The sequence below is a fragment of the Saccopteryx bilineata genome, chromosome X (genome assembly GCF_036850765.1).
Source record: "Saccopteryx bilineata isolate mSacBil1 chromosome X, mSacBil1_pri_phased_curated, whole genome shotgun sequence".
In the NCBI taxonomy this organism is placed as follows: Eukaryota; Metazoa; Chordata; class Mammalia; order Chiroptera; family Emballonuridae; genus Saccopteryx; species Saccopteryx bilineata.
In genome coordinates this window covers 34,139,814-34,165,852 of record NC_089502.1, presented here as the reverse complement: position 1 = coordinate 34,165,852, position 26,039 = coordinate 34,139,814, and the positions used below count along the sequence as shown (strand labels likewise).

Here is a 26,039-nt window from a genome sequence, read left to right as displayed (position 1 = left end):
ATGGAAATGCGGATAAAGAGGGGACACCCCCACGTGTGTTAATGAAAGAGGTCAGCTATGACTTGGAGGCAATCTCATAGGCAAAGAAGAAAAGGTACTCTGGAAACAGGAGCCTGTCTTCCAAGTTTTCCCTTGTGAAGGGAGACTGATGAGGATTCATATCCATTTCTAGTCAAACGAGTGGAAGCACTTTAGTTCCACCATCCCTTTCCTCCTCCACCTCTTTCCGCCTGGATATACATACCAGACAGGTTATTTTGGTTAACAGTTTACTTGGCACGAAGCCAAAGACTTGAGAGCCGGGTCCTGGCCGCAGTCTGCTCTCCAGACCTCCTAAGGAACGGGAAGATTGCTGAATTTTCCCCTCCGCGCTGCTCTGCACCTGGGCTGATTGGAACCGATTAAGCTAGTAGAAATGTCCCTTCCCATACCGAAATTCCCTTCAAGATTTCGAGGACAAACTGTACCCTGCATAGGCTTAAATAGGGGCTTGATGGCATTCAAGCTTCGTTCCCAACAGTCTCATCTTTTCATTTTTTTCACAAGATTTTTTTTTGAACATTTTTCTGAAAACGAGCTGTACAGTGTGGACTTTTCTAATTTCTTCTAGCCAGGGAAAGGAAGAAGCTGGCGCGGGGGACCAATCTCAGATCCCAGCAGCACAGTTCCAGTCCCCATCGCGCCCGGGCGCCCATCCCAGTGATTATGCTCCCAGCACCCCACCCAGCTGATGTGACAGGTTCGTGGCCCAATCCGCTTCCTGGTTCCCAGGCCGCCTGCAAGCATCACCCGAACCAATGGCGACGGCCGAGGGGCGGAGGGGCTGGCCCGAGGGGAGGGAGTGCTGGCTTTAGAACCGCAGCCGCAAAGATTCCGAGAGGCAGAAGTTGTTTGAGCGCGTCGGTTGGAGGCAGTCGGGCCAGATCCGGTACTCTGCGACTTTAGGTAAGTGCCTTCTCGGTACGGGAGGGCACCAGGGTTAGAGGGTGTGCCTGGGCGTTGGCAGGAGCGGGTCCCGGGAAGAGCATCACCCGGAACTTCAGCAAGAACATGCCGCACACTGGGGCGGGGGCCAGAGCGCAGAGAAGGGGGCTAGAAAGACCTTAGCCCCAGCCTTTAGGCGCCAAAGCTGTCACTACCGTCAAGGACGGGTGGGACAGTGTCCCCCATGACCAGCACCCGCCGTAAGCACGTTTTCTGCTCTTCACTGTAGAGACGGTACTTTCCTAATACTTGCTCTTAACTTGTTGCCAACCTTGAGCTGGAGTCCCTGACGCCAACCCTTGCCCTTCTTCCCTTCTGTGGCGACGCCCCGAAGTGGAAAACGAGCGCCTAACTTCCCTCTGTCGTCCTTCTCCAGCTACTGCCACCCCTCCACCCCCTCCCAGCTCCGGATTCAGGAAATCCCAGAGCCCACAGCCTGCGACGCCTCCAGCCCCCGCTCACCCGCCTCGGGTGACCTCGCGGGCTCTGCAAGGGGGGTTGCCGTGTCCCCGGGAGCGAACGAGGCTCCGGTGGCCCGTGCTCCGCTCGCTTCCCTTGCCCTGAGCGAGGGCGTCGCGATCGCACCGCGTCTCCCTATGAGTAAGCACTTTTTTTCCTTTCAGTAGCCGAACATCTCTCAGGCCGTCGGGCAGTACCTTTCTGTTCTCCTCTCCCTCGCCTCCCCACCGCCCCGCCCGTCGGCTGCCTTCTCAGCTCCTCGGGCTCTGTAGCCCTGAGCGCGCGCTCGGGACTGAGGCAGCCGCGGACCTCCCGGGACGCCCTGGGAGGCAGAGCCCTAAGCAGCGCCGGGAGGGTGGGTACTGTCCCCCTCCCACCACACAGCTGCACTTGTCGGTATTTTACTTTTCTCCACCAGCAGTTCTTAAGCGCTGTAATGAGGGGCTAGGGGGCGCGGACCACCCCCGACCCGGCTTCTCGCCAGTCTCGAAGTTGCTGCCGCCGCCGCTGCTACTTACACTAGTGTGAGGGCGGCTCCGATGGCCTCGCTCCAGGGCAGATGATCTCAGCCAGGGAGGTGGAGTAGGGTTAAAGCCGGGCACGATGCTTCTTGCTCCTCACCTGATCAGTACCACATCCTTAGTGGGCTGAACGTTGAATTTAAGACTGAGTTGAAGATCCTCGCTATTAGGAATAGCAATAGACAGGATGCTTGGGTTGCCTGGCCTGCTACAAGGAATGGGGGATGGGAAGGAGCCTGGTTGGCCACAAAGTAGGTAGAAAACATAGGTGAAGTAAAAAAACGGAGAGGTAAGTAGTACTCCACTTAAGTGGCTGTCACAGTGTAATGGGGAGCCTAAGTTTGATCCTGGAGATGCCATTTACAATGAATTCCAACGAAGTTGTGAGGAGTCCCACACATGCCAGTGGACATCACATGCCCCAAGTCTCTCATGCCCTTAGGGTAATGATCACATGGTTTCTTTTGACTTTAAGATTGAAATGTAATGGCTGAAGCCCCTATTCCAAAAATTAAAACTTCAAAAAAAGGGGAGGGGAGTGTTAACTGGTCTCTGCTCTAGGGAATTCTACTTGGATTTGAATGAGGGGTACAGAGAGGGAATTTAGTGGTCAAATACTATTCAAGATAAAAATAGAAATTGTTTTTAAAATAAGGGTATGAAATATGTTTGTGCTGGGACATATCTTCCCAATGGTTCTTCAATCTAGTGATGGCTTTTATAACTTTAAATATATCTTATTATTTTCTAGGAAAATTATTCTTTTATTCACTCCCTATTTCATACCTAAATGATAGATTTGAGGCTATATTCCATAAGAAAGTGTTAAAAAAAAGTGAGGCTTTATCCATATTTTTGGGTCTGGCTTATATTCTAACTGTAGTGTTCTCTATATCAGACATCTGTTTGAAGGTGATGGATCATCTCTTGACTAAAATAAACCATCAGTTGGTAGCCAGAGGAGAGGGGTGCACAGGAACTGAGTGAAAGAGGTGAAAGGATTGAAAGGTAAAGGTACACATTAGTAATTACAAAATAGTTAATGGGGATGTAAAGTACAACTTAGACAATATAATCAGTAATACTGTACTGACTATGTTTGGCGCCAAGTGGGTACTGGAAATATCGGGGAGACACTGTAAAGTATATGACTGTCTAACCACTATGCTGTACACCTGAAATTAAAACAAAATAACATTGAATGTAAACTGTAAGTAAAAAATTAAAAAATAATAATAAAAGAAAGAATAAAATTAAATTGACCATCAGTTATTTGCAGTTTGGAATTGATTTGATCATAAATCAAGCACAAAAACAGTGCTCACAAAATTTAACAAATCAGATTGTTTCAGTCTTTGCCTGTCAAAAGTTTGCTAGAATAATGAGAGGACACTGAACTCCCATCTTAACCAGTACCCGCCCTTGTGGCCCAAGTTATGGCTGCTTTAGGAAAAACGTGGCAGTTTTGCTATTCAGATTATATATTCCAGAGTAGGGAAATGGTCAGATGAATCTCTGAGGTCGTGAGTTTTAAAAGTTTTGCGTATTTATAAAATAGATGTAGTTGAGACATAAAGTGAGCCTTAAAAACAGCTAAAAATGAAACTGGGAACATTAAGAGATTTTGGCTTTGTATGCCTTAGCCAAAACCCCTTTGTTTTCTGCAGCAACCTCTGATTGAATCCTGTACTCCGTTTTCCTGCTGTGCACGGTTTCTGAGCCAAAGAAACCAGAACTACTTTAAAGCACATAGTTCTGACCCCAAGGCTAACCTTGGGGCACACTTAGCTGGAAGGGAATTTAAACTGCACCTGACTTATTGAAGTTAATTACACTGGTAAATAACACCCCCACCCTTAGTGGAAGTGAGTTGATAATTTTGGTTTGAACTTCTGTAAATATATATATTTTTTTATTTTAGACAAGGAAAATCAATTTGTTGTTTCACTTATTTATGCATTCATTGGTTGATTCTTGTGTATGCCCTGACCAGAAATCAAACCCTCAACCTTAATGCATTGGGACAACACTCTAAACAACTGAGCCACTCGGCCAGAGATAGATTGAACTTCTAATAAATATTTAACCTCAACAAAAAAAAGGTCCAATTAGGTTAAAATGTTGGGAAGATAAGCTCTTTAAAATATTATTAACTCGTGTTAAAACAGGTTCACCACTAGGCTCTTAGTCCACAATATTTCATTGTGTTGAGAAGTCCACTCATCTGAAACCGCTGACTTCATTTTTTTAGTGGTATAATTTAATGAACCCAGGTTTATGATTAAAATTAAAGGCTTATAAGTTTAATTCTTAACTTCCACTGTTAGCTCTATCAACTTATCAACCTCTTTCTTTACCTGAGGTGGGTAGCCAAATTATTCTCTGCCTTGACCTAATACAATCAACATTGAAGCCCAAGGTCTCTAGTATGATGCCATCATTGAGATTCAAATGCTAAAACTATACTGCTAACAAAAAATTAGGGGATATTTTATCACTTCATATTCACTTTGAAATATCCCCTAATTTTTGTGAGCAGTATATATAAGCTTATGGTATTTTAGGTAAAAGGATTAATTATAACTAGTGAATATGATTTGTTTGAGATTAAGTCTCTTTTACAAATGGTCACATGCACATTAGATTTGACCATGACTATTTATACTGGCAGAATGTCAGTATCCAGGGCACTATCAAAAACCAAATAAAATTTTGCTGCTAGGCAAACAGCGTGACTTTTACTGAAAAGAAGAGGCTGGTTTGGCCATGGTGCTTGAGCACTAAAGTAATTATTTTGGGTAAAACTGACAAGGAGAAGGAAGAAAGTCTACTTGCCATTCATTATTCCATATTCTGTTCTAGGCATTATTTCTACTTGCCTTTCCAAGAAACTTACTGGCATAATAGTCTCAGTACATATGATAAATTTGTGCATGTACTATTATATTTAATGTAGGCTAATCTAGGTGGAATGTGTATGCTGAACCATTTCTTTATGCTATTTAGTACAGATTCCAAAAGAAGAAGGTATAAAATTGCAAATGAACATCTATCTATATATGACAACTTGGGTATATGTTTTTAGAATCATTTTGTACTTGCTCATATGATAATTTTTCTTTTGGTGAAAAGTAATCCAGAGGGGGGAAAATTTGATCTGTGAAAATAATAAAACACAGTTTAGAAGAAAACAGCTAGATCATGTTCTGAGGCTGTATAAATTATTCTGAAGAGTGATGTAACATGTAATGTATGTTCTGCTAGAAGTTTCAAAAGCTTTTTTGATACATTACACTGTTGGAAGCTCTTTTAGATACCAGTGGTCAGGACGAGCTGTTTTCAGTTATGAGTGAGCTTTGGTTAAAATTATGGCTTAGAAATACAAAAACTGTCTACTCATGAAATGTCAGCCTCAGGAAAAGATCTGATAATACTTGGGCCAACTTGCAGGTAGTTATGGAGGAGAGAGAGTTTCAAAAATTCAGTATGTTTAATATTGAATTTGCCTTATTTTTAGCGCTTGAAAGACAAATATTGGTGAGTATAAACTGTTTTAGGAATGAAAAAATTATTGTGGTTAAATGAAAATTAAAATACTAAGGGGAAACCTGACAAGGTGGTGGCACAGTGGATAGAGCATTGGCCTGGGACACTGGGGACACAGGTTCAAAACCCTGAGGTCACCGGCTTGAGCATGGTCTCATCCAGCTTGAGCACATGGTTGCCAGCCTGAGCATGGGATCATAGACATGACCCCATGGTTGCTGGCTTGAGCCCAACGTCTCTGGCTTGAGCAAGGGGTCACTGACTCAGCTGGAGCCCCCCACACACACACACACTGGATCAAGGCACATATGAGAAAGCAATCAATGAACAACTAAGGAGCGGAATCAAAGAATTGATGCTTCTCATCTCTCTCCCTTACTGTCTGTCTGTCTGTCTCTCTTTCTATCTCCCTCTCTCTCACTAAAAAAAGAAGAAAGAAAGAAAGAAAGAAAGAAAGAAAGAAAGAAAGAAAGAAAGAAAGAAAGAAAGAAAGAAAAGGAAAGAAAGGAAAGAAAGAAAGGGAAAGGGATTAATTGGAAAGGCATTGAGTGTGGAATCCAAGGCTTTTTAGTCTTCTACAGTTTGGACAGATAGCCCATCTTAAGTAAATCATGGAAGTTCTCTGTTCATATCTGGATTTTACTTTATTTGTTAGCCATCTGTTTCCAATCTATGTATTTCACAGGCATGCTGAAAGGATAAGTAAGCTATGTAAGCTTTGGCTCTTCAGCAGACAGGTGCTATATAAATTCAAAGTAGTGTAGTAGTATATCATAGAAACACTAGAACTTTAACAAGTTTATAGAAATAGTAGTGTTCTCATCACTTAAGTCTTGCTACATTTTTACTTGTCTGTAAATGTTCTCCAGCCATCCAATTTCATGAGCAAAAGAGAAATAAAGCCAGACATAATATAATGAAAAATAAGAGAAATGGTCAATAACAAGAGAATAAAAACCTATACGTAATACTTTCTTATATTTTTTATTCCCTCAACTGTGCCAAGTAGCCTGTAAAAGCCATTACTATGGTGGTGGGTTTTTTTTTCCCCTTCTCAAGTGACTACTGAGAAGTGTTTTGATGTTCATCACTAATCATTACAGAATCTGTTGGCTTATCATACTTCAGTCTGTTTTGTGATTGCCTGTAAAAGAAGGTTTCATGTGAAATTGCTTGTGGAAAATCAAATGTTTCTCCTTATAATTGCACTCTGAGGACAACGCGCCACCATGAAAAGTGCATAATGAAGAAGGTAATCTATATTTAAGTGGTATGACATCATTAACACAGAAAAGATGATAAGTGAATATAGATCTTCATATGTAAAACAAACGTGTTAGACTAGGTGGGTCATTTTCACCACCACCTCCCCAACACACACACAAGCACACTCACTCAAATTTGTTAATTTGGAATTTTTAATGTTTACTATCATCTTGGCAATTTTATGATAGTTCTTTAACTGATGTTCTTTTGTGTGATTATGCATTTTTTTCCATTGGTTAAAATTATATTTGATGACATTTATTAAAATATCATTTGTAAAGTGATAGTAGTTAATTAAAATGAAATAAGCAGAAAGCCCTGAGTTAAAGGACTTTTAAGATAACCTGGTATTATAAGACTAGTTCTGAAGAGTAAATTGTTTTTGCTAACAGAAATCGTTCTCATTTGTAAAGTCTGAGCTCTTATTTCTACCATCTCTGGTTTGAAAATTAATAGCAAATTGTTTTTTGTCATTTTATAAACCACTCTTTGAAAATATAACTCTGATTATCTTAAACTGTTTTATATGTAAAATTTTACTTACTATAAAATAAAATTTGTAAAGGTAGAATCATAGCTTTGAATATTGATATTATTGTGTCCTATAACATATGCTCAGATTATATAGTCACACTCAGAGTGACATTCTGCTATTGACACTGAAAGATAACACTGTCTTTCATACATGCGTATAATTTTTAAGCTTCTTTTCTTGAATTTATTTTTTTCTTTTTTTTTTATTTTAATTTTTAGAGCAGGAGAGGAAGGGAAAGAGAGAAACACCGATCCGTTCTTCTTATTTACATATTCATTGGTTGATTCTTATATGTGCCCTGAGAGGGTTAGAACATCCTATCCTGACATATGAGAAAAATACTCTAATCAACTGAGCTACCCTGCCAGGGCCCTGTATTTTTTAACTTGCTTGCATATTCTCATTTTGCCAATTTTTATGGTCTTTTTTGATATTTTGGGGCTTGTATTTCAGGTCAGGGAGAGTTACTATTATAGACTACAAAGTGTTCTTTCAGAGGTGAAAATGACAGGAAATGGTTTCATGGGTGTATCCTACTGCTATAAAAGTCAATATGTATGATTTAGTAGTCTAAATGTTACTAAAGTAATCTAAGACACTGGAAAAGTGTCTTAAGTGGTACATACTTAAGATGTTTTTAATCACTTTACTTTGGATTCAAGAAATACAGGGTCATTATAAAAATCTTAAAGGAAAGCATTAAAGGGTTTATAAAGAAGAAAATTTTAATTACTTAAAATTGTACTACCTACCATTCCTTCATATGTTTTATCTATTTCCTTTGTCAAGAGAAAGACATTTTTACAATTGGGATCATACGGTATATACAGTTTGTATCCCATTCTTTTTACTTATTACATTCTGAACATGTTTTTATGTGATCAGATATTTTTGAAAATGTTTAAAATCACTGTATGATAGTCTATCTAATGGATATTTCATAATCAATATTACTGATTCCAGGTTGTTGGAAATTTATATTATTTTCTCATCTTATAGAAAATGCTTCAGGGAATTTCCTTGGGCAAGAACCATTTTGCAACTGTTTCTCGGAGACAAATATGTAGAAGAGAAATTACAAGAAGTTTTGTTTTTAAAGATGAATTCTTTTGACAATCTCTGAAAGCTAAACATTGGCTTAAGCAAAAAGAGCCTTATTACAAACAGTGATACTCAAGGGAAAAAAAAGAGAGAGAGAAAGAAAGAAAGCCACTCTTTATATAGCATATCATACATGACTAAACTGGAACTGGTTTAGGTAAAGTATATGTCTTGGAAATATTTTGGTTTCCTCTGATCTAGTTAACAGGTGCAGAGCAAGATGAAGTAGGATCCTGTGCAGTATACAATCATAGGAAATTCTATTTTTTGAAACTGAACCCTCAGTGGAGGAAGGGAGACAGGTTTGTTCTTAACTAGTCTGTAGATTTCAGGTTACTATAAAGCTCAGTTCAAGTATACAAAGTTTATTTATGATCATAAACCTTTAGTATCCTACAGAAACATTTATTTTATTTTATTTTTTTATTGCTTGACTTTAAAGAGATAGGAAAGGAGAGAGAGACAGACAGAAACATTGTTCTGTTCCTGTGTGTGCCCTGACCGGGGATTGCACCATAAACCTCTGTGCTTCAGGATGATTCTCTAACCAACCAAGCTATCTGGCCAGGGCATCCTAGAGAAACTTTTATTCTTATAATTGGTTAAAGCAGGGGTAGTCAACCTTTTTATACCTACTGCCTACGTTTGTATCTGTTAGTAGTAAAATTTTCTAACTGCCCACTGGTTCCACAGTAATGGTGATTTATAAAGTACGGAAGTAACTTTACTTTATAAAGTTTATAAAGCAGAGTTACAGCAAGTTAAAGCATATAATAATAATTACTTACCAAGTACTTTATGTCGGATTTTCGCTAAGTTTGGCAGAATAAATCTTTATAAAACAACTTACTATAGTTAAATTTATCTTTTTATGTATACTTTGGTTGCTCCGCTACTGCCCACCATGAAAGCTAGAATGCCCACTAGTGGGCAGTAGGGACTAGGTTGACTACCGCTGGGTTAAAGGACTGCTTGTTTATAGGTTTCTCTGATCTCAGGCTATTGGTCTCTTTTTATTTATTTATTATTTTTATTTTTTTACAGAAACAGAGCGAGAGTCAGAGAGAGGGATAGATAGGGACAGACAGACAGGAAAGGAGAGATGAGAAGCATCAATCATCAGTTCTTTGTTGGGGCACTTTAGTTGTTCATTGATTGCTTTCTCATATGTGCCTTGACTATGGGCCTTCAGCAGACCAAGTGACCCCTTGCTCGAGCCAGCGACCTTGGGTCCAAGCTGGTGAGCTTTGCTCAAACTAGATGAGTCCACGCTCAAGCTGGTGACCTCGGGGTCTCGAACCTGGGTCCTCCACGTCCCAGTCCGACGCTCTATCCACTGCGCCACTGCCTGGTCAGGCTATTGGTCTCTTAAATTACATTGACATCACTCAAACTCAAATTTTTTTATTTCATTCAGGTTGCTTAAATGTATAGTATTGCTAATCACAGATTCAATTGTGATAAAAAAAATATGATTCTGCCACTTACTTTGTGCCCAGTTTCAGTATATAGTGACTCCTCCAATGACAAACACTTGACTTCAATATTTTGTATATTTGAGTGGCTCCTGTACATTGCATGCACTTCTTTAAACTTGTCCTGAGCTGCTTCACAGACCCTTCCCGTATGTTTTTGTCCTCCTATCAGTATACCAGTCTCACTAAAGACCATGCTGAAAGGTCTGTTTGACCCTACAACTTGTTCTAACCACCTCCTTTTTTCTCTTTTCAACAGTATCTGTACATGCTATGTTTCATAGTCAGAATGGATTTTAGCATAAAATGGCTTTGTTATTTTATATCTCTGACGAATTTCTTTTAAGTCCTCTAAATCTCAACTTATCCATTTATAAAATGGGGATAATATTACTTGTTTGCATTGTTGGTATTTGAATTAAATGAGAAAATTTATAAAGAAACTAGCATATAGTCTTGTACTTAATGTTAATGTTGCCTTAAATGATCTTTGTCAGGTATGTACATTTATCTTTATACCTCTTCATTTTCTTTGAATCCAAACTCTTTTTCCTTAACTCTCACCATTCAAGATAAATAAAATCAGATATTTTTTTCTGTTTTATTTAATGGCATTGTGAAAATATGCTTTCCGATTGTTTTCATTGTGAATATGAAGGCTTTTTAACAAGTTTCAGGTTGGTTTACCTAAGAAACTTGTTTATCATTTAATTTATCTTTTTGTGAGGATGTGTCACCCAAGAATTTAAAGAACTGGCTCTCAAAGGAAAATTGGAAATATGACTTCTTTAATACATTACAGACACCATTATGAATCTGTTTCCATTAACAAATATAGCTTAGATTAGCATGAAAGGTAATAGGTAATGTTAATGTCTGATTTGGGGTGTGGGAGGGAACAAATGCTTCAAGTTCTTCAGTGTTCCTACAATAGCATAAATAGTAGAAATGTGAATGTTATAAAATTTATTTTTGAAAAAATAAGAGCAGAGAAAATTTAATGAAAGCATAAAATGCTGGGGACAGCAGAAGGTTATAAATTAAATTAATATCTTTCCAAGATGACAAAAAGCCTTTAGAAATGAGTGAGTCCAAAACATATTAATTTAAAATTTATGATGACCATTATTTCTTCCAGTGAAAGTTTTCAAAAGAAAAACCAGGAAATGATAAAGGACATTGACACATTCAACAAATATTTTGAGCAGTTTGTGGGTCTTCAGTTTAAAGCTACAGTTGAATCATTTTTGCAAGTGTTTATGAATAATGAAATTTTTATATTTTGTCTTAGGATAATTAAAAAAGACAAATATAGCCAAATTATCATTAAGTGTGGGTAAGAAAAGAGAATTATTGATAGAATTACATATTTAAAAATAAGAACCAACCCATGTATTTGGTGTCTTACCCTGGCTCCAAGTATTCCAGCAGTAGTTGGACTTGTGAAGAACGAAAAAAAAAAACTAGAATATATTTATAGAGACTAGAAGAAGGGCAAAAACTTCCCTAATTACAGAAAATTATGTAACTATTATGTAAAAGAAGGCTTATAAGCCATTTATAAATAGATGTAAATCTCAGGAAAACTTTAAAATGTTCTCAAAGTTCTCAAATATGTGTTGTGATAGTTCAAACAACAAATGGAGTAATAGTTAGAAATGGATAGTAACATGTACAATACCTTAATTAGTCTGTTTGTGGAATGATTTCATCATCATTCAACTAAAAAAAGTTTAATGAAGACACTTAATGCTAGAGCTACAAATATGTATAAGATACATACTCCTGCGGTCTAGAAAAGAGAAAAACACAAAAGTAGCGTTTGATTTAATAAAACCTAAAAATACCCTCACATGTAGAAAATGAACTTAAATATGGCCATTTTTTCTTAACATAAAATAATTTCTAACTTTAAACCTTGTGCCAACAAGTACAGTCATTTATAACCCAATATAATCAAGTCTAAACTAAGAACAAATCAAATTTAAACATTGTTATTTCTTTGCAATAATTATTGCATTCTAAAAAAGTGCCTACAATGAGTTAATTTCACTTAAATAGAACATTGCCCAGCCTATAAATGAAGGTCAGCAGCCACCAGTGTCTTGGAATAAAATAGCCCTTTGGCAAGAAAATGAGCCACACCCCATTTAGTTTTTACAAAAATAAAATTCTTTCCAGCTTTACTAAATTGTAGATGTTGTGCTCAACATGTACTTCTGCAGTAGTTAGTTCTGCAACTGTGGAAGTATCCGTGTATGCAGAAGCCCTAAAAATCATTGATTCACCGTTAACTGATACACACAGCTCTCATACTTTCTATAGTACAGCATTCTGTCAAGTTTTGTCTGACTCAAGGACATTAGTAAGTTAACTGTAGGTATAACTGATGCCTTACTTTCCTGCCTTGAACTTCTTGAATGTCACAAACTTTAAAATGAATAGGAAAACCCAGGATTCCAAATCTGATCAGTTTCATTTGGGAGGAAGGGAATCAAATGAATGTGCTATGCCCAGTTCTGCTATGTATGTCTCCTGTATGAGGAGACAAACTATATGGTTTTCTTCAAAGACACTAGTATTGTATTCCTGCCATGTACAATAGAGAAAACTATTTCTAGGGAGAAAGGGAAACAAACCCTGAGGGAAGGCCCTATTCTACTAGTTGTTCCACAGTGCACCTGACACAGAGCAGGTCTCCATATATACATTTGAAAGAGAGAAAATTAAATGGCTGTGAATAGTTCTTGCTGAATAATAAGCTTCATTCCTTTCTATAGAATGAACAATATTCCACTGTATAAAGATTAAATTGTGAAATCCTAATCAGTAACCTATGAGTCACCTTGAATACAATACATAATGATGCAAACCTATAAGAAGACTAAGCAAGTGGCTTCCTTGGTTTTCTTTCTCTAGGTTATTTTAAAGGAATGGTCATGAGTAAATGTTATGGATTGCACTTTCATTGTGAAAACTGCTTGACTTTAGAGATAAAGAGGAAATTGGGACACACTAATATTTTTCACTTAAATTTATTTTTATTTTTTATTCTCAATTACAGTGGACATTCAATATTATATTAGTTTCAGCTGTACAACATAGTGGTTAAACATTCATATAACTTACAAAATGATTCCATACATTTTACACCCACCATGTATAGTTAGTATAATATTATGTTCCCTAAACTATATGTTACATCCCCAAAACTATTTTGTAACTGCCAATTTGTACTTAATCCCTTCACCATTTTCACTCAGCCAGCCACTCAAGCCCCCTCCCATCTGGCGACCATCAGTTTGTTCTCTGCATCGATAAGTTTGCTTCTGTTTTGCTTGTTTGTTTATTTTGTTTTTTAGATTACACATATGAGTGAAAACATATGCTATTTGTCTTTCTCTGACTAATTTCACTTAGCAGGATACCCTCTAGGTACATACATGCTGTTACATATGGTAAGATTCCATTCTTTTTTATGGCCAAATAATATTTCATTGCATTTATGTACCACTTCTTTATCCATTCATCTTTTGATAGGAGCATTTAATCCATTTACACTTCAAGAAATTATTGATAGGAATGTAGTAATTGCCATTTTATTCATTGCTTTGTGGCCTGACCTGTGGTGGCGCAGTGGATAAAGCATTGACCTGGAACACTGAAGTTGCCGGTTCAAATTCCTGGGCTTGTGCTGTCAAGGCATATACAGGAAGCAACTACTACAAGTGGATGCTTCCTTCTTCTACCCTCTCTTTTTCACTCTCCCTCTCCCTGCCTCTCCAAAAATCAATAGAAAAAAATATTTTTTAAAAATTGTTTTCTGATTGTTTTTGTAGGTCTTCTTTGTTCCTTTCTCATTCTCTTATTCTCTTCTCTTGTATATTGTTGACCCACTGTAGTGTTGTTCTGTTTGGATTTCTTGTATATTTCTTACATATTTTTGGTCTGTGGTTACAATGTGCTTCATATATACCAAGCTATGTTTATAGCAGTCTATTTTAAGTTTATGGTTGCTTAATTTTGAAACATTTTATAAGCACTACCATTTTTACTCACCCCCTCCTTATATTTTTGTCATTTCTTTACTTCTTTTGTGTGTGTTTATATGTCTCCCTTGATTTCCTATTATAGTTACACATGATAATTCTACTTTTTGCTTTTAACCTTTGTACTACCTTTAGTGTTGGTTGATCCACTGCTTTTATTATGTATTTGCCTTTGTCAGAATATTTTTCTGTGTGATATTTTCTTATATTTTTTCTTCTTCTTAAATAAGTCCCTTTAACATTTCTTGTAATACAGGTTTAGTGGTAATAAACTACTTCAGCTTTTTCTTATCAGGGACGCTCTTTTATCTCTCCTTTGATTCTACATGATAGCCTTGCTGGGAAGAGTAATCTTGGTTGTAGGTCTTTGCTTTTCATCACTTTAAATATTTCTTGCCAATCCCTTCTGGCCTGCAAAGTTTCTGTTGAGAAATCACCTGACAGTTTTATGGAAGCTCCTTTGTAGATAACTAGCTACTTTTTTCTTGCTGCTTTTAAGATTCTCTCTTTGTCTTGAACCTTTGGCATTTTAATTATGATGTGTCTTAGTGTGGGTCTATTTGGGTTCATCTTTTCTGGGACTTTGTACTTCCTGGGCTTGTATGACTATTTTCTTCACCAGGTTAGGGAAGTTTTTCAGTCATTGTTTCTTCAAATAGGTTTTCAGTTCTTTGCTGTCTTCTACTTCAGACACCCCATGACGCAAATGGTGTTTGTTTGATGTTGTCTTAGTGGTCCCTTAACTATCCTCATTTTCTTTATTCTTTTTTGTTGCGTTGTTTCAATTGGGTGTTCTCCACTACCTTATCTTCCAAACTGGTGATTCGATTCTCTGCTTTCTCTGATCTGCTGCTGAATCCATGTAATATACAGTGTGTCCGTAATGTCATGGTGCACTTTTGTCTGGTCACAGGAAAGCACCAAAAGATGATAGAAACGTGAAATCTGCACCAAATAAAAGGAAAAGTCTCCCAGTTTCATACCTATTCAGTGCAGTTCGATGTGGGCTCACGCACAGATTTTTTAGGGCTCCTTAGGTAGCTATCCCGTATAGCCTCTACAGACTTCACTGACTGATGGCCTACCAGAACAGGGTTTCTCCACCAAACTGCTGGTTTCCTTCAACAGCTTATCCCACCAAGTAATGTTATTCCTATGTGGTGGTGCTTCGTTATAAACGCACCGGTATTCACGTTGCACTTTGGCCACGGATTCGAATTTAGTGAGGCACAGAACACACTGAACTTTGTACCATCCACATATCGACTGGCATGGCCGTGGGCTGCTCTGCTGTATACACGGTGTTACATCATCATCTGCGCAAGCGCACATGCTGCCACATCATCCTGCAGAAACTGGGAGGGTTTTCCATTTATTTGGTGCAGATTTCACATTTCTATCATCTTTTGTTGCTTTCCTGTGACCAGTCAAATGTGCACCATGACTTTACAGACACACTGTAGTCTTCCTTTCAGTTATTGTAGTCTTTATTTCTGACTGGTTCTTTTCTATGGTTTCTATCTCATTTTCAATGTTTCCTATGTACTTGTTTAAGTTCTCACTGAGATAATCTATTATTCTGTAAGTTTATCATAACCAGTGTTTTGAACTCTGTATCTGGTAGATAGCTTGCCTCCATTTTTTTAGTTCTTTTTCTGGAGTTTTATCTTGTTCTTTAATTTGGGACATATTTTTTTATTTTCTTATTTTGCCTGCCTCCCAGTGTTTGTTTGTATGTATTAGATAGATTTTCTATATCTCCCAGTCCTGGCATACTGGCTTTACATAGTAGGTGCCCAGAAGTGCAGTCTATTTGGTCACCTGAGTCAGGTGCTCCAAGGGTGTTCACTATGTGGGTTGTGTGTGCCCTCCTGTTGTAGTTGAGCCTTGATTGCTGTTGGCATGTCAGTGAGAGTGATTGCCTTTTAGACTGATTGGCTGTGAGAATTGGCCATCACTTCAGCAGAAAAGCTGTTTTGTCAGGGCTGACCTCACAGAACGGGATTTGCTCTAGTGAGGCTCAGGTGCTTGCCCAGTTGACTCTTTGAGTGTGTTGTTTGTGGTTCTAATCAGGTGGTTCTCTGTTATGGTCTGAATCCAGCCACCTGGTGTGTTGGTTTTGGGGTGTCTTGGGAGGGACTCTGGTGCAAGCCAAGATCAGCCACTGCCTGTGTCCAGACTGGGTCTACCTGGTAGGAGCTAGAAAGTGATTTTCAATTGGTAGATGCTTGTGCAAGACTTGGAGCACTTGAGAGAGGTTGTGTTGTGAACAAAGCCAGCTGCCACTAGTGCTGGGCTTGTGGCCTCTTACAAGAATTATGGGGCATGCCACAGCCAGCTGCTGCTTGTTTGGTGTTTGTGGACCATTGACAGATTTTAGGAATGTCCACAATACGGGCAAATGCTGGCTCCTGTGTAGGTTAGCTTTTGAAAGAGGTTCTAGCTACATGCATAATTGGGTGAGTCTGTGTCTCAGAGATCACTAGGGCAGGGTGATTGCTGTGTTAACTGGGTTAACAGAGACTCAATTTTGGCATCTGCTGTGACTGCAGGGTGTGGTAGTGGGTGGGGGATGAGGGAATCCACAAAAGAACAGTGGCATCCCAGCTTCTGTTGCCTCTCCAGCCATCATCTTAAAGCCAGACAATTCAGTTTCTCCTCCTATATCCCTGGTGCATTTCAAATTGCTGTTCCTTCACTGGAGCTTAGGGTGAGTGTGAGTAAATAAGTCTCTGTGCAGGCCCTTTAAGAGGATGCCTGTGTCTGCAGCAGCTCTATATCTCACCTCAACTAAGTCCCTGCTGATTTTCACAGCCACCTGTTCTGGGGACTCTTCCCCTACTGGTGGCCTGGGCTTTGGAGTCCAGTGTGGGGCTTGGAACCCTCGCTCTTCAGGGTGGACCTTGCAGTTGATTAATTATTTTTAAAATTATTTTAATTATTCCTCCTAATTATTTAAGATTTTTACTTATTAATTTTATAGAGAGGAGAGAGAGAGAGAGAGAGAGACAGGGATGGGGAGGAGCAGGAAGCATCAGCTCATAGTAGTTGTTTGTTGTACTGGGCAAGCCTGGAGTTTTGAATTGGTGACCTCAGCATTCCAGGTTCATACAATACTTTATCCACTGCACCACCACACGTCAATCTCCCTCCTAATTTTTAATGACCACATGTGGGTGTGGGACCAGCCCATCTTGCCTCTTCTACCTCTCTTCTACCTGTCTTCACCTGGTTTCTTCTCTCTATCCTTAGTTAATAGGAGTTCTATTCAGCTAGTCTTCAGATGGTTCTCAAGGGTGTCGTTCTGTAAGTTAGTTGTAATTTTACTATAGTTGGGGCAGGTGAGCACAACACTTACCTACTTTGCCACCTTGACTGAAAGCCCCCCTTTTTACTTTTTAAAGCACTTTTATTGAGATATAATTCACATTCCATACCACCCATGTGTACATTTCACTGGATTTTAGTATATTCAGAGATATAGGCAATCATTCCATTCCCACAGTCATTTTTCAAACATCTTCATTACTTCAGAAAGAAACCCCATACTCTCAAGCTATCATTCTCTCCAACCCTCCACCTTCTCAGCTCTAAATAACTACTAGTCTACTTTCTGTCTCTTATAGATTTCATCATTCTGGAATTCGTATGAATGTATCATATAGTATGTAGTCTTATATGTAACATAGTGAGTGTGTGGGTTCTTTTACTTAGCATAATATTGTCAAGGTTCATTCACATTATGGTGTATATCAGTACAGTACTTTATTCCTTTTTATAGCTGAATAATATTCCATTGAATGGATATAACATTTGTTTATTTACCCATTGATAGACATTTGGATTATTTTCACTTTTTGGCTATTATAAATATGGGACACATTAATATTAAATGTCTAACCACAGGTCACCTAATTAGTTAGAGGTGGTACTGAGAAGATAATATTTCATTTACCACTACTCTGCTGTTAATGTAAATCCTTGTTTTGATTGACTCTGAGCAGTATTGATTTCTACATCTAAGTATAGCTATACTTTCTTGTTTCCTGATGCTTACTAGCTTGTTCCCAGTACCTTTGTCTTTAGTAGTATTTTTACTTGAAAAATGGAAATCCTGTAAAAGTTGTATAATCACCTTTTGAAAATTTATTTTATAGTAAATGTTTACAAATTCCTTGTTTAAACACATTTACTAAACACCATCTCTAAGAACTAAAGGTGAGCAGTATTAAATGCAGAGAAGTAAATGATAAATGCTTTAAACACAATCATTTTAGTCTGCCTAAAGCATTATTGGTCACATCTAATATATATATAATATATATAATATATATAATATATAATATATATAATATAATATATATACACACACATATGCATGCACACACACATCTCTAAATATATATATATTTACACATCTCTAAATATATATATATATATTTACACATCTCTAAATATATATTTAGAGAGAGACAGACAGGGACAGACAGACAGGAAGGGAGAGAAATGAGGCACCTTAGTTGTTCATTGATTGCTTTCTCATATGTGCTTTGACTGGTGGGCTCCAGCCGAGCCAGTGACCCCTTGCTCAAGCCAGCAACCGTGATGTCATGTCTATGATCCTATGCTCAAGCAGATGACCCTGCACTCAAGTTGGTGTGCCTGCGTTCAAACCAGATGAGCCTGTGCTCAAGCCAGCGACCCCAGGGTTTTGAACTTGGGTCCTCAGTGTCCCAGGCTGATGCTCTATGCATTATGCCACCACCTGGCCAGTCTAATATATTTATTTTTGAATTTTACTTTTAAAATATGAGATAATATGTACAAAACAAAACTGAAAAGATAGAAAGGAGCACAAAGAAAAGGAATGAAGCCTTCTGCCCTGACCCCAATTCCCACTTCCCTTCCCAGGAGGTGACCATTAGTACTAATTATTTATGCATCCATTCAAAAATGCTATTAAGTACATTTAACACTTGACATTTTCAGAAGAGCTTGGTGTTTTAGAAAGCATGGCATTAATATTGAAGAAGTCTTTACCTTTTGAGTTTTTAGGGGAGAATATGAAAATGAGGGATTATCTATCCAAAGATGGTAAAAAATATATATATCACTTTCAGTTTCAAACCAAAGCTTTTCTCTCAAGTACCTTTGACCCCAGAGTCACCTGCATGGCATAAGGTCAGAATAGCTAATGACGCCTAGAACCCAACTCCGCCAATATCTTCTGAATTCACACACAGAGAAATTCCTGGCCACAGTCTCACTGCTCTTACGGGCAGTTAGTATCTTGCAGGCCCATTAGGAAAGGATAAGCTTTTCTGAGAGAGGAAGTTCAGTCAATAAAAGCTACAATTTCTGTAAAATGCAATTAGAACTTTCTATGTAATTACTAAATCCATTTAATAGGTCTGTACTCGTTAACAGATTCCATGCACTGGTATCACTAAGATGAATAAAACAATATGTCATTATTTGAAGAGCTCAGAGTCTAATTTGCCACTAATGTTTTACACATAAGGCAACAGAAGTTTAATTGATTTTGATATGCTTCAGCACATGGTGGTCCATGGTTGAAGATAGCCATAGAGGTCTTCTGATACCTACCTGATCCATCACTCTTCTCAGCATAAATTTAAACACCACATCCAGGGTTCAACTTTGTTTAACAAGAACGCCTCTTCTCCCTCTTCTTCCCTGAATCAGTTTATGCTAACTGTTGTTTTCTTTCAGATGTTAACAAAATGGCAGGTGCCGTGTTACTAAAATTGACATGAACTTTTTGAAATTCACTTCACCTGTACCTAAAGCAACTTCCAGCTCCTTCATAGCTAATGGAAAGCCATTAGCAATAGCTTTGCATTTGTAAATTATTTTGCTATGTCATATCTTTAATCCAAAGTACTCCTTATCCTAACAAAACTGCAGTCCTAATTATTGATCTTAAAGTTTCCTATATTGTAATACATTGAAAAGATTTTGAACACTCTAATTCCAATATAGTATATTGGGTATAACTTATAAGGTTCTATCAATTTTGATTTCTTCTAAACTAGATTTTGTCACTCTTATAGAACCAGTATTTGTATTATTTTATCACCAAGAAAAATATTTCCATTTTATTCACTTTTTAAAATATTTACTGTCTATTATATGTCTAGTCCTATTCCAGGCATTGGGAGTTATACCTGTGACTGAAACAAACAAAAATGATCACCACCTTTATTAAGTTTACATCCTACTAGAGGCATATAGAAAGTAAATGTTGATATAATATAGTCAATTCATATAGAAATTTATTTATTAATTAATATAGAAAATTAAAATAAGATTGAAGGAATAGGGTGTGGAAAGAAGGGCATTGTTATTTCAAATAACAGTAAAAGTAGGTTTCACTGAGAGGGAGTTATTTGAGGCAGGTCGTGAAGGAAATCAAGGGGTGAGCCATGTGAATAACTAGGAAGAAATAGCATTTGAACAAGTAAAATCTATTTTGAATAACAAATACCTAAATTGTCATGCATTGATGGGTTTTAACCCTGAAATTCTCCTTTATATCAGCTTTTAATTTGGGTTTTCAAAAGAAAGAAATTGCTTTACCTAGATCAACTATTCTAGTGGAGTCATAGATTGATTGTATATGCTAAGGATATTATGTTAGTAGTTACATCAATAATGTTTTGAAAAGATTAATGGAAATAATGTTTAAAACAGAAAATGGAGTTAAAACAAGTAAATTTTCCCCTTTTTTCTATTAATTTAATTGTAATATATTCTGTATTTAACTCTAAATTAGATTTTTCAGTTAAACTTTTTACTTTGCAACAATCTTAGACATATTACTTACAAGAAATGCCACAGAGATCCTATGTACCGTGTACCCCATTTCCCTCAATGATAACCTTTTGCAAAATTATAATACAATATCAAAGTCAAGGTATTGAAATTGATATAGTCAAGATACAGAAGAGTTTCATCACCATTAGAATACCTTTTGTTACTTTCTTATAACAACAAACACACACACACACACACACACACACACACACACACACACACACACGAACTCCAGCTTTCTCCCCCTCCATTTCTTACTGCTGGGAACAACTGGTCTGTTCACCATTTGTATAATTTTGTCAGTTTAAAAATACTATAAAAATGGGATTCGAGGCCTGACCTGTGGTGGCGCAGTGGATAAAGCGTCGACCTGGAAATGCTGAGGTCGCTGGTTCAAAACCCTGGGCTTGCCTGGTCAAGGCACATATGGGAGTTGATGCTTCCAGCTCCTCCCCCTGTCTCTCTCTCCTCTCTCTCTCTGTCTCTCTTTCTCTCTCCTCTCTAAAATGAATAAATAAAAATAAAAAAATAAAAAATAAATTTAAAAAAAAAAAAATGGGATTCGAATATGTAAATTTGGGGGATTGATTTTTTTACTCGGCATAAGTCTCTGGAGATTCATCTAAGTTATCTATATCAATACGTCCTTTTCATTGCTGAGTAGTATACCATGGTGTAGATAAACCACAGTTTATTTAACCATTCACCCACTGAAGGATATCTGGGCCTTTTCTGATTTTGACTATTAAAAATAAAGCTGTTGTAAACATTTGTGTACAGATTTTTGTGTGAATGTAAGTTTTGTTTCTCCAGAATTAATAAACGAAGAGTGCAATTGCTGGGTTGTATGAAAGTTTCATGTTTAGTTTTCTAAGAAACTACCAAAATATTTTTCCACAGTGACTGTACTGTTTACTTCCCCACGAAGAGTGGTCCAGTTTTTCCATATCCTTGTCAGCATTTTGTATTGTCATTATTTTTTTATTTTAGCCATTTTGATAAGTATATAGTGATATCTCATTTTGGTTTCATTTTGCATTTCCAGTGCTTAATGATGTTGAATATCTTTTTATGTGTTTATTTTCCACATCTATATCCTCTTCGGTGAAATGTGTTTCTGTATCTTTTGTCTATTTTTTAATTGGATTGGTTCTTTGGGGGGATTGTTTTTTTAATGTTGAGTTTTGAGAGATCTTTATATATCTAGAAAATAATCCTTTGTCAGATATGTGCTATACAGATATTTTCTCCTACTTTGTAGCTTGTCTTTAGATCTTCTAAACAAGGCCTTTCATAGAACAAAAGTATTTATTTTGGCAAGGCCAAATTTATTAATATTTCCTTTAATGGACTTTTTGGTGACATGACTAAGACTTCTTCACCAAACCTGGTTTCTGAAGAATTTCTCAGAATTTTTTTCTCAAGTTTTTTGGTGTTTTGTTTCCCATTTAAGTCCGTGACCTATTTTTTTAGTTTATTTTTGTGCTAAGGTATCAGATTTAGGACAAAGTTATTTTTTTCCTTATGATTGTCCAGTTGCTTCAGCACCATTCTTCCACTAATGTGCTTTTGCATCCTTGTCAAAAGCAGTTGAGTATATTTGTATAGGTGTATTTCTGGCTTCTCTGATCTCTTTCATTGTCCTGTGTCTATTGGTCTGTCTTGATTGCTATAGCTATAAGTGAGTGATTCCACCCACATTATTTTCAATATATTTCACCTATTCTAAGACCTGTTTTTACCACATAAAATTTTTGGAATAAACTGGTCTATGACTATAAAATAAACTGTGCCAGAATGTTGATAGATATTGTATTAATAAACTAGAATTTTGAGATTGCATATATAGTATTAAGTTAAAATGATAATTCCATTAAGAAAGATAACTTCACTTTTTCTATACTCTCATAGTAGTTATTATTTTCTAAAGTGCCTATTTTTATAATTTTTAAATCATTGAATGAATATTACCATATTTTTTTCTTTATAAGATGCACCTGACCATAAGACATACCTAGGATTTTAAGGAGGAAAATAAGAAAAAAATATTCTGAACCAAATAATGTGTTAAAATATTTAATAATAAAATACCATATTTTTCGCTCCATAAGACGCATGGGCGTTTCCCCCTCCATTTTTGGAGGGAGGGGAAGTGCATCTTACGAAGCGAAAAATACAGTAACTGGTTGTTTTCTATAACTTGGATATCTTTTTTAATCACCAGAATTGAAGCTTTTCCCCCCAAAGGAATGACACATTCTTTTTTGATTTAGGTATATAACATTCAAGTTCTAAATTATTGATTTGTTTGTTAATTTAAAATTTTTTGAAAAGTTACTTCTAGAAAATTTTAATACCACTCATTAGATTTCTATAAGTGGTCTATAAGATTCTTAAACCTATTGTTCTGTCTTAATGAAAGTATGGTTTATGCCTTCTGTTGTCTCAGATAAATGCATTTCCCCAAATAGCAAAATATAATGTGCCACTGTCATTGGGATTAGGATATTGAAGTTTGGAATGCTTTTGTTATTGATGAATAGTAAGTCAAAGTTTTTAAATTAGAACTTTTGTGCATTCTCATGGTTTGATTATGCAAAATAACATTTTTTTCTTCTTTTTCCAAGTGAGAGAAGAGTAGATAGACAGGTTCCCGCATGCTCCCAGCCAGGATCCACCTGGCATGCCCACCAGGGGGCAATGCTCTGCCCATCTGAGCCATTGCTCCATTGCAACCAGAGCCATTCCAGTGCCTGAGATGGAGGCCATGGAGCCATCCTCAGCGCCTGGGCCAACTTTGCTCCCATGGAGCCTTGGCTGCGGGAAGGGAAGAGATAGACAGTGAAAAAAGAGAGGGGGAAGGATGGAGAAGCAGATGGGTGCTTCTCCTGTGTGCCCTGGCTGGAATCAAACCCGGGACTTCCGCACACCAGGCCAATGCTCTACCACTGAGCCAACTGGCCAAGGCCACAAAATAACATTTTCAAAATTACAAAAAGAATCTGGTGCAGCTTTTAATTTAAAAAGGACTCTTGGAAACTATTAAGTGTTAAAAAAAAAAAAAGCTAAAGAAACTTAATGGTTCAGGATGAAGGCACAAAAAAAACCCTTTGGCTCTTTTTTCTATCTTGTTTATATTATAAATTGGCCCTTATTGCTTTAACAAAATACTATATCACTGGTGGCCTATAACATTATGAATATGGTATTAAGTGGTTAGACTTAGAAAGAAGGAATTTGAAAATCACGTCTAATTATACTGCCTTAAATACAGTTAGCAGAATTACTTCCCAATAATGAAAACTTCTCTATGTTATAGCATATGGTTCATAGTTTTAGCATTATCATTACAGTGAAATTTGCCTCCACTAGTATCAGTGATTTTTTTCTTCACCTACTCCTAACAGCTACAGCAAATGTATAGCTACATATCCTGTGAAGGAAGAAAGCAATATGGGGGGTAGGGGAGACAAGTGGTTTATAGTTGTTTGTATGCAAAATAATAAATAATAATACAAAACAGTGTTTCCCATTCTCACAACTATAAACTTACTTTTGTCCACCTCTATATAATGGTACTCATCATAAACAGATATCTCAACTTCTTTCTTCAAATACAATTTATCTGTATTTTTTGTATTTATTTGGTCTAATGAGAGACTTTTAAAAGCTCATTCTCTAAAGCAGGAATTCTTAGAGCCAGTGAGATTAAGATAGCTTATCTCATCAAAAGAACCCTGCTAGTGGCTTTAGCTAATTTCTGAGATAACATAGTACCAGGGAGAAAGACAAACTAGGAAAGGTAAGAAGTTACTCTTGCATAGATGACTTTTTGCTAACTCGATGATTTTTAGTAAGTGAAGGCCACAAAAGTCACTTTGGTGGCAGAATTAATTATAATGAGACTTAGTCTCATTATATAGTCTCCCCCACTCCTCTTCCTTCATCTGTGGTTTCATTTCTGTGGTTTCAGTTACCTGTGGTCGATCACAATCTGAAAATATGAAATGGAAAATTCCATAAATAAACAATTTGTCAATTTATAAGTTTTACATTGTGCACTATTCTGAGTAGCGTGATGAAATCTTGCACTGTCCCACTCCATCCCACCAAGGGACAGGAGTTATCCCTTTGTCCAGCATATCCAACCGTTATATGCTCCCCACCTGTAAGTCATTTAGTGACCATGTCAGTTATCAGGTCAGCTGTCACTGTCTCATGGTGCTTGTGTTCAAGTAACCCTTATAGTAAGTGGCTTAATACTATGTCACAATGCCTACATCTTATACCTCACTTCATCTCATCACATAGGGCACCATATCATCTCACCATGTGAGCATTGTTTGAATAGAAAGGGGATATAACACTTTATGATGCTACGTTATTTTTGCTGCCAATTTTAAGGATAAATCTACATTGTGTTCTGGATTCTGTGTTGAGCCAAACTTAACAATGACCATTATGTGTAGAAAATAGCAACCATTGTTGTTGAATTGAACTATGGCTAGAGATTAAAATCTTTTAAATTAAGCTAATAAAATCTTAATGGCAACATAACCAAATAAGTTAACATAAGAGAAGAATGGGTAGAAGTAGAAAACGCTGCAATTGTTGAATTATACCTGGCAAAGGAACCCTATAGTATATACAGGTGATGATTGTTTATTTGTCTAAAAAAAATTCCAAAAGTATTCTCACACAAATTTGGATTTTTCAGCTAGAACTCTAAGTGGACTGTTCATGACAAACTCCCAATAAAATGGAATTAACTTATGTTGTGTTTAGAAAGTGTATATATGTGTTTCAAGAATTACATGGAAGAATTAAACTAACAAAGTACTTGGTGATTTTTTAAGTGAATATTGGCAATTTTTCTTTTGGAACATGTCACCACAATAACAGCGGAAGTCAGAAAATATTTTACATGCAAACATATCTGAACCTCTTCATGAATGCATTTAACACTTTGAAGAGATAGAAACATCTGGTAACAAGTAGAAACAGCATCTTATAAACTGTGGCTTCATGTTACCACTTCATGTGAATTAGTCATTTAAAGAGGTTTTATATGTCTTCTTAAGAACTGACAAGGTTAATTTTGGACTAGGGCAGGCAGGCTGGAAATGCTAAAGCAGCTTTTTCTTTTGAAGGTTTGATTATTCCTTATGAGGTCAAAAAATAGTTGTTTTAAAGCTTAGAAAGGTAAAGTAGTAATATTTTCACAGCCAAGTGAGATTTTTCTTTATTTTTTGTGTAGCAATTTTGA

At 37.0% G+C, this 26,039-nt stretch overlaps 1 protein-coding gene across 3 annotated transcripts in view; it reads left to right on the top strand.

Annotated features, from left to right (window-relative positions):
- The first annotated feature begins 797 nt into the window (after positions 1 to 797).
- PLS3 (plastin 3) overlaps positions 798 to 26,039 on the top strand; it is a 97,024-nt gene continuing 71,782 nt past the window's right edge. For 2 of the 3 annotated variants that reach the window (XM_066249478.1, XM_066249476.1), the window contains exon 1: positions 798 to 945. The gene's annotated coding sequence lies outside the window, so the exon portion shown is untranslated. The remainder of the gene's footprint in view (positions 946 to 26,039) is intronic. The other variant, XM_066249479.1, reaches the window with a different exon arrangement.